The sequence below is a fragment of the Oryx dammah genome, unplaced genomic scaffold, assembly GCF_014754425.2.
Source record: "Oryx dammah isolate SB20612 unplaced genomic scaffold, SCBI_Odam_1.1 HiC_scaffold_17, whole genome shotgun sequence".
Classification (NCBI taxonomy): Eukaryota; Metazoa; Chordata; class Mammalia; order Artiodactyla; family Bovidae; genus Oryx; species Oryx dammah.
This window is the reverse complement of record NW_024070201.1, coordinates 5826606-5835353: the sequence shown is the minus strand read 5'-3', so window position 1 is coordinate 5835353 and position 8748 is coordinate 5826606.

The window sequence follows — 8748 nt, the reverse complement described above, 5'->3', positions numbered from 1 at the left end:
AGTACTGGAGTGGGTTGCCATTTCCTTCTTCAGGGTATCTTCCTGACTCAGGAATCAAATCAGGGGATCTTCCTGATCCAGGGATCGAACCCGCATCTCCTGCTTGGCAGGTGGCTTCTTTACCACTGAGCCATCTGGAAAGCCCCTAAGTAACTATAGCATTCTATTAGAACTCTGACTTCTCACTCTTGAACATCTGGATCATTCTTAACAATAATAGTAATTCATATATATATATATAGCATTTATGATGTGCCAAGCACTGTTTTAAATCCTTTACATGTATCAACTCACTTAATCCTCACCACAACCTTAGAAAGACGTGCTAGAAGAAAACTGAGGCACAAAAATTTCAATTCTTTTCCTTCTAACTGTGTAAGAAAAAGGAAGACTAATGAAAACTCAGATTGATAAAAACAGGAGCCAACAATTTTAAAAAGCTAAAACGGGTAAGGAGAATTTATTAAGTGTTGCAAAGCTCCTCATAGTTTATCTCAGTAATCTCCGTAAAACTTCTGTCAGTTAGAATTAGTTCTTTGCTTTATTTTCCATTCTTTTCCTATTCACATTTCAGTGATATTAGTATTTATGTCTTCCTCAAGGTCAAAGAAGTTTCTACTTCTTAATCTACTATCATAATTGATTTCCACTGATCTACTGAGACACTTTTACTTACTTCTAACTAAACAGTGTCAATAGCAAGTAAACTATCTCCCTATCTCTAGGCAATGAACTTCCAGAGGGACTTAACTTTGCCTGAGGTCAACTGTCTTGCAGCTAACTAGTGGGATGGACAGAGCATATATGAGACTTTAAAACAGAACAAAAATTGCATTTAACCAAAATCCTGTCTTGAGTAGAAAATAATGGAAGGTCAGTTTCTTTTAATACTCTAATACTATAATATCCCTACATACAGAGATTGCTATTAAGTTTTAGCTATCTCAAGGAAGTTATAAAATTTGTCTTTGACTTCATTAATAATGGAAAACCCCAGGAAAATTTACACCCAAGGTATGTGAGGATTTTGGTACGCCTTTTGTTGTTATTGTTTAACACTGAAAGCAAAATTACTTAGTAGAATATGATGATAAAGATTGAATAAGCCTGTGGCCTAGTGTTTACAAAGGCTGTTTTATTCCCTACTTATTGATTAAAATCTGGCTAATACATTTATAATTAGAAAACTTCTATTTGTTTGGTGATATCCTGATTACTATAAATAGCAAATAACTGATGTATATGCCTAGTCACAAACCTTTTTATTAACTGAATAGCCAGCTGTGGATAAACAGCTTTGTGTCTGGGCATATACAACCAGTTACATGCTAGTCTAGAATAGTTGGGATGTCACCAAGCCGAATGGAAGTCTTCTAATTGTGAATGTGTTACTGTCTACTGTGGAATGCTTTAACTTGCAGAATTAAGCTGCAAGGTTTTGGTCTTTAGCAGGTTCTCTTTTCACAACCTTCAGTCTGTGGTTGGAACTTACTACATGTCTCTTATCCACACCCTGTATCAAGGTAGAGTGCTGACCAGCACTGTTATTCACAGCTGGCTTAATGTCCTAAGCAGTACCCGCCTCTCTGTCCCTGTAAAGGTCTGGGTGTGCGCTGGGAGGAAGGCGGCTCAGTCCTTCTCTGTAGCCGGTTTCCTTAGGGCTGCTCAGCCCTCCCTCTTCCTCTTGGCACGGTGGGGGTCCCCACCCTTTTCCTCATGGACTGGAGGGCCCACTTGTGCTCAGAGACCTTGAACAGTCCCGTGTGCACAATCACTCACCCCGGGTGAGACCATGCACCTCTGGGACAGGCCCACATAAACCGAGCATACCTGGTCACCTTGGGGCACTTGCCGAGTTCGGGGCCGGGGGGCAGTACTGAGCAGTGGCCACTGTTCCTCAAGGCTAAGGCACAATGTTACCCAACACATTTCAATTAATTCCTGTTCCGTGGGCTTTTTGATTGTTTTGAGTTTCACCAAAGCTGCCCCAGGTCCCTTAGTACCTGACCAGCTAGGGGAGAAGAACTATGAGGGACAAGGAGAAAGGCAGAAGTGGCAGGACAAGAATAGGGTGGGTGTAAGTTCTAAGGGAAGAGACTTTAAAAACTCAATTCTTCATTTTTTCCTTTGGGCTTCCCTGGGTCTTCGCTGCGTTGCATGGGCTTTCTCTGGTTGTAGCAAGGGGGGCCGCTCTCCAGCTGCGGCGCACAGACTTCTCACTGTAGCGGCTTCTCTTACTGCGGAGCACAGGCTGCAGAGTTTAGGCGCAGCAGCTGTGGAGCGCGGGCTTAGTTGGCCCACGGCATGTGGAGCTTCCTGGACCAGGGATTGAACCTGTGTTCCCTGCACTGGCAGGCAGATTCTTACCCATTGGACCACCAGGGAAATCCTAGGAAATAGACTTTAAATGTAAACAATCTACCAGTTCATTCAGGAAGACAAAGAATATTCTCTCTACACGGAGATGTAGAAAAGAAGAATACACATATACCTTCTGAGAATTATCATGATAACTTTCTGGCAATACATATTTCAAGTATAAGAACTTGCTGAAAAAAAAAAATTGAAGCAAACAAGAAAAGTGATTCTAGATTATTTTTACTCCATATTGGAAATTACTGGTCATCTGGACAATTTATAAAGCTAATGAAAAAGAGATTCTGAAATTCAAGGGAAATAATCCCTCTCCAGTTCAAAGTGGCATAATATTTTCACCACAGTTAACTAATGAATACAAAGCCGACAAGAGCTGTTTCTGAAGAGAAAGTAACTACCTGGCACTTAACTCTAGTCGCGCAGAATCACTACTACTGACGGTGGCTACGCGGCTGGCGGAATGAGCACTCACTGTTTTTCCCTTGTCTAGCTCCAGGCCCTTATTTTTCATAACAGCTTCCACTCTTCCTTTAAAGACCCCTCAGTCCTGCCCTCCATGCAGTTTGGAGGGACTGTCAGTGGGTAGGTGATGACTCAAATTAGGTCAATCAGATCTTCCCACGAATTTGAAACTCAAGCAGCGTACAATAGAATGGAAAAGAGCTGACAAGTCATCTTGATGGAAAAGAGCTGACAAGTCATTTTGACAACTCCTTAAAAGATTCTTTCTGTTCACTCCTTTCCTTAAAATACCTAGTGCTAGGTCTAGCTGTTCAGTGTTTTCTCTTTGATTCTGTGAGTGACCCCATCTGTGTCCAACAATTTCTTCTTTGCCTAAGTGCTTAGCTGGAGTTGCTTTTTGTTGCTTGCAACCAAATACATGTAACAGGAAATATGAAATATGAAAATTAAATCTGTGGTGATGTTTACTTTCTTCTTCCTGTTCCTTCACTTCATAAACAGGCTTATAGTTTCTTGTCAGGTCATTTTCTTTTTTCCTTTCCAACAGAATGTACTTTTCAACTTGTGCCAGCAGGAAAATTACCCAAGCTATTTACTGAAACAAAAGTTCTGCTGTGTAAAGTAGAAGCTTCTAAAATTAGACTTTTCTTTTTGAAATAGACTTTCACACCCTGCTATGAAATTCTGACTAAGCTAACGAACATCAATTCCTGTGTCTGTGTGCTACAATGTTACTTATACCGGGTCAACTAGACTCTAAGTTTTGATTCTAAAGTAAATTGTTAAAATCATAGCATTCTACTAAGCAGAAGTTTTACATCTTATATATAGCACCTTTCACTGGTAAACTAGTGTGGTAAACTAGATGACTCACTGAACTTACAGAGACTTAGCATCATTTAAAGCATTTAATCTAAAAAGTTTATCCTGGGTCAGCATGATCTAGAGTCTAGTTATAAACAGAATCATCCTCAAAAAAACTTAACACAAAGAGAGATTAACCTCTTTACAGAGACAGCCATACATACATTTGTTATACATATCATGTCATCTCATCAAAACAATTACGCTGTGGTAAGCATGTAATAGCCTTGGTGTGTCACAGTTACTGCAGACTGCTGAATCTAAAGGCTACTTTGTGAAACACAAACTCTGTGAATAGAAAAGATGAAGTCATGGCAAAACTTGGATTATACAACTCACAAGAAACTGAATAGCTAAACTCAACTGGAAAAAGTCAGAAACTGAATACTTTTTCCTCCCTGGTTAAGTTTAGATGTTCACTTTAGAACTGTATAGTACTTTTTGGTTTATAATTTTCACATAACTAAGCATTATCATAGTTCCCAGCACAAACAGGTTAAATAACCAAAAGAAAAAAAAAATCATACAACTGAGGGAACGACAGGTTGCTCAGTTGGTTAGAATGTGGTACTAATAATGAGAAAAACTGCTCAAAGGTTACTTCCAGTTCTAAGGTTTGATAATTTTAAACAATAAAATGCAGTAATATAACTATTAATACTAGATGACAATTTCTAAGACTTACCCTGTAAAGACCCCCAAAACTGGCTCATGTAGGAAGTTAAAACTGCCTATTCTCACACTGTCACCCCTGACTCTCAACTTTCTCAAAGACAATGAAACACACAAAGTGGGGTTCTCCTCACCCCCCACTTCTTTGTCCATGCTCTTCCCTCTGTCTTTCGTCACGAGGCTCTCCATCTTCGGACACTCTTTTGGATACTCACATCTTTGGACAGAGATCCAGCCTGCTGGGATCTCTCAGCCATTCTTGTTTTTAACTCCTCCCGTGTAGTAACTGCCTGGACACGTGGTGGCCAGCTGTTGGGTTTGCCTGGGCCAGTACAACATCTGAGCTCAAACTCGAATACCCAGCCACCAGTCCCCCCCTTCCTCTCACCTGCCACAGTCAGCCCATCAGCAAAATCTGTCTTCATGTCCACCAGTAGCATCCTGGCCCACCATCCATTTGAACTAATCTGTTTAAAACTCTGCAATGTCTTCCCACGGCATTACTGTCAAACCCATACTCCCTAAGGGGCTTGGGCAACCCCTCCCGTCACCCAACATGAGTAAACCCAATGCCTCCTCCCTGCATCACCGCTATGACCCCTTGCGTCACACAAAGCACAGATGGTCCCCTCCTGCAGAAGGTCACCAGGGCTGAATGACCTGAGCACCCCTGACTCGTCAGGAAGACTGAGCACAGCTTGGCCCTGCTGAGCCTGGCAAGCTCCGCTCTGTCCTCATGGATCTGAAGGCCCCTGACCACCCCCTTCCCCACACCCCTCACTGATCAGGGCCTGGCTGGAGGGGCTTCATGGGAACAAGAGCAAAGACAGGAGTTGCCCAGGAACACAGTGACAGAATTATGGCAACGGTCCTACCATCATGTAAGCCTGTTCTTCCCAACTGTAAAGTGAAAAGCCCTGCATCCCATTAGAGAAGTATGTAGAGAGCAAATGGTGATTTATTGTGATCAAAGGACTCCCAACTAACCTTGAAGGTAAGGCTGGGGTACCAAGCACAGAAACAAGATTCCTCCTCCCAGAGCATTCACTTGTCCTTTGCTTCAACAAAAATGTGTCAGGCCTGAGCTGGACACTGGCGATGTAGTGCTGAGGAAGATGACTTTTCAGCTGAGAAGGCAGTCTTCACTAAAGCCTAACACAGACAGATATGGTCCTCGGGAGGCCTGTAAGCACAGGTCAAGGACTACTCCCTGAGGACGTGAGGCCGGAGCAGAGCCCTGAGGGCGGAATGGGTGTTCAGCAGGCAGAAGCAGAGATGGGAGGGGAGAGTGACCGAGGGAGTGAGAGCAGCTTATGCCGAGGTTCTGGGGCAGAGAGCACAGCTGGGGATCAAAAAGGTCCATTCTCACAGGCACAGAGGACAAACCGGCGATGACAGGGAAGAGGGGCAGAGGAATGAGTGAAATGGGTGACTAAGAGGCACAGACTTCTCGTTATAAAGTAAGTCGTGAAGAGATAATGTACAGCACAGCGAATACGATCAATAATATTGTAAACGCTTTGTACAGTGACAGATGATAACTAGACTTACTGTGGTGAACATTTCTTAATGTAGAAGAATACCAAATCACTATGCTAAGCACTTGCTGAAGCTAACATAACATTTTAAATTAATTATATTTCAATGAAAAAAAAAAAAGGACCATCATGGCTGGAGAGCAAAGGGGAACACATTTATTTAGTTTCTAACTTGTGCCAGGTACTGTTCTAAAGCCAGGTGCTTTACTTGTAATTTACCCCATTAGGAGATCTGTATTATTTTATCAGTTCTATTTTTACAAAAGAAACTGAAGCACAGAGAGGTTAAGTACCTAATCCAAGTTCACTGAACAACAAAACAATTACTTTCTCTTTGTATCTTCCTCTAAATACAACAGGGCACACACACTGGGGTGAAAAACACTAAAACTGGCAAATCAAATTCACTGCAGAGAGAAAAAAGTAGTCAAACCAAAGCTTACTGAGCAATAAGTAAGTTATTATTGTAACAGGTAATAGGCTAAAAGTGTCACTTCTCAACTAGCTGTTATCATGTTGTAACTTGGAACCATAATAAAATGTTTTGTGGAACAGTGTTAGTTTCCATTTAAGAAACTGTGCCTATATATCAACTCTGAGTCTAAAAATAACTAAAAGTGCTTGGTGGGAGTAATTTGACTAATTAAAAAATACTTTGCTATAGTTTCCAAAATCTCCACAAGAACTATTTTTATAATCAGAAAAAATTTATTAATTGAAAAATGGGCAAAATACTTAAATATTTTGAAATGGGTGGTTGGGGTTAGCAGATGTAAGCTTTTATATATAGAATGGATAAACAACAAGGTCCTACTGTGTAGCACAGAGAACTATATTCAGTATGCTACAATAAGCCATAACAGAAAAGAACATATAAAAGAAGAATGTACATATATGTATGTAAAACTGAATCAGGGCTTCCCTGATCGCTCAGTGGTAAAGAATGTGCCTGCCAATGCAGGAGACACAGGTTCAGTCTCTGAGTCAGGAAGATCCCCTGGAGAAGGAAATGACAACCCACGCCAGTATTCTTGCCTGGAAAATCCCATGGGCAGAGGAGCCTGGTGGGCTACAGTCCATGGGCTTGAAAAAGAGTTGAACACAACTTAGCAACTAAACAACAATACAACTGAATCACTATGCTGTACAGCAGTAGTTAACACAACACTGTCAATCAACTATACTTCAAACTAAAAAAAACAGGTATTTTTCCAAGGAAGAGATGCAAATGACTAATAAACACATGAAGGACACACAACGTCATTAGCCAACAAAGAAATGCAAATCAAAACCACAGTGAGATACTATTTCATACCTACTAGGATGACTAGAATCAAAAAGCTTAAAAGTGCTGAAAAGGATGTAGAGAGATCAAAATCCTGACACAGTGTACACCACTAGTGGGAATGTGAAATGGGACAGCCTTTTAGGAAAACAGCCCGGCAGTCCATCAAGCACAGTGTTGCCATATGACCCATCAATTTTGCACACTTGTTTATAGCAATACTATTCATAACAGTCAAAAGGCTGAAGCAGCCTAAGTGTCCACCAAGGGATGAATATATAAGCATTATATGGTATCTCTGTACAATGGAACATTACTCAGCCATAAAAGGGAATGAAGTGCTGACAACTTGCTACAACTCACGTTATCTTGAAAACATAAGTGAAAGAAGTCAATCATCAAAGACCACATACTAAAATGATTCCGTTCGTACGGAAGTCCAGAATAAGAAAATCTAGAAATAGAAACTAGATAAATGATTGCTTAGGGACTGAGGGGTCAGGGTGAGATGGGGGTAAGGGAGGTGATGGCTAAAGGGCACAGAATTTCTTTTTGAGGCAATGAAAATATTCCAAAATTAACTGGTGATAGTTGCACATACCTGAATATACTAAAAAACCACTGAATACACCAGAAATGAGTGACTTATATCTCAGTAAAGCTGTCACTCATCTAGAGCCAGATATCCTGGAATGTGAAGTCAAGTGGGCCTTAGAAAGCATCACTATGAACAAAGCTAGTGGAGGTGATGGAATTCCAGTTGAGCTATTTCAAATCCTGAATGATGATGCTGTGAAAGTGCTGCACTCAATATGCCAGCACATTTGGAAAACTCAGCAGTGGCCACAGGACTGGAAAAGGTCAGTTTTCATTCCAATTCCAAAGAAAGGCAATGCCAAAGAATGCTCAAACTACTGCACAATTGCACTCATCTCACATACTAGTAAAGTAATTCTCAAAATTCTCCAAGCCAGGCTTCAGCAATACATGAACCGTGAACTTCCAGATGTTCAAGCTGGTTTTAGAAAAGGCAGGGGAACCAGAGATCAAATTGCCAACATCCACTGGATCATGGAAAAAGCAAGAGAGTTCCAGAAAAACATCTATTTCTGCTTTATTGACTATGCCAAAGCCTTTGACTGTGTGGATCACAATAAACTGTGGAAAATTCTGAAAGAGATGGGAATACCAGACCACCTGACCTGCCTCTTGAGAAATCTGTATGTAGGTCAGGAAGCAACAGTTAGAACTGGACATGGAAGAACAGACTGGTTCCAAATAGGGAAAGGAGTACGACAAGGCTGTATATTGTCACCCTGCTTATTTAACTTATATGCAGAGTACATTATGAGGAAGGCTGGACTGAAAGAAACACAAACTGGAATCAAGATTGCCAGGAGAAATATGAAAAACCTCAGATATACAGATGACACCACCCTTATGGCAGAAAGTGAAGAGGAACTAAAAAGCCTCTTGATGAAAGTGAAAGAGGAGAGTGAAAAGGTTGGCTTAAAGCTCAACATTCAGAAAATGAAGATCACGGTATCCGGT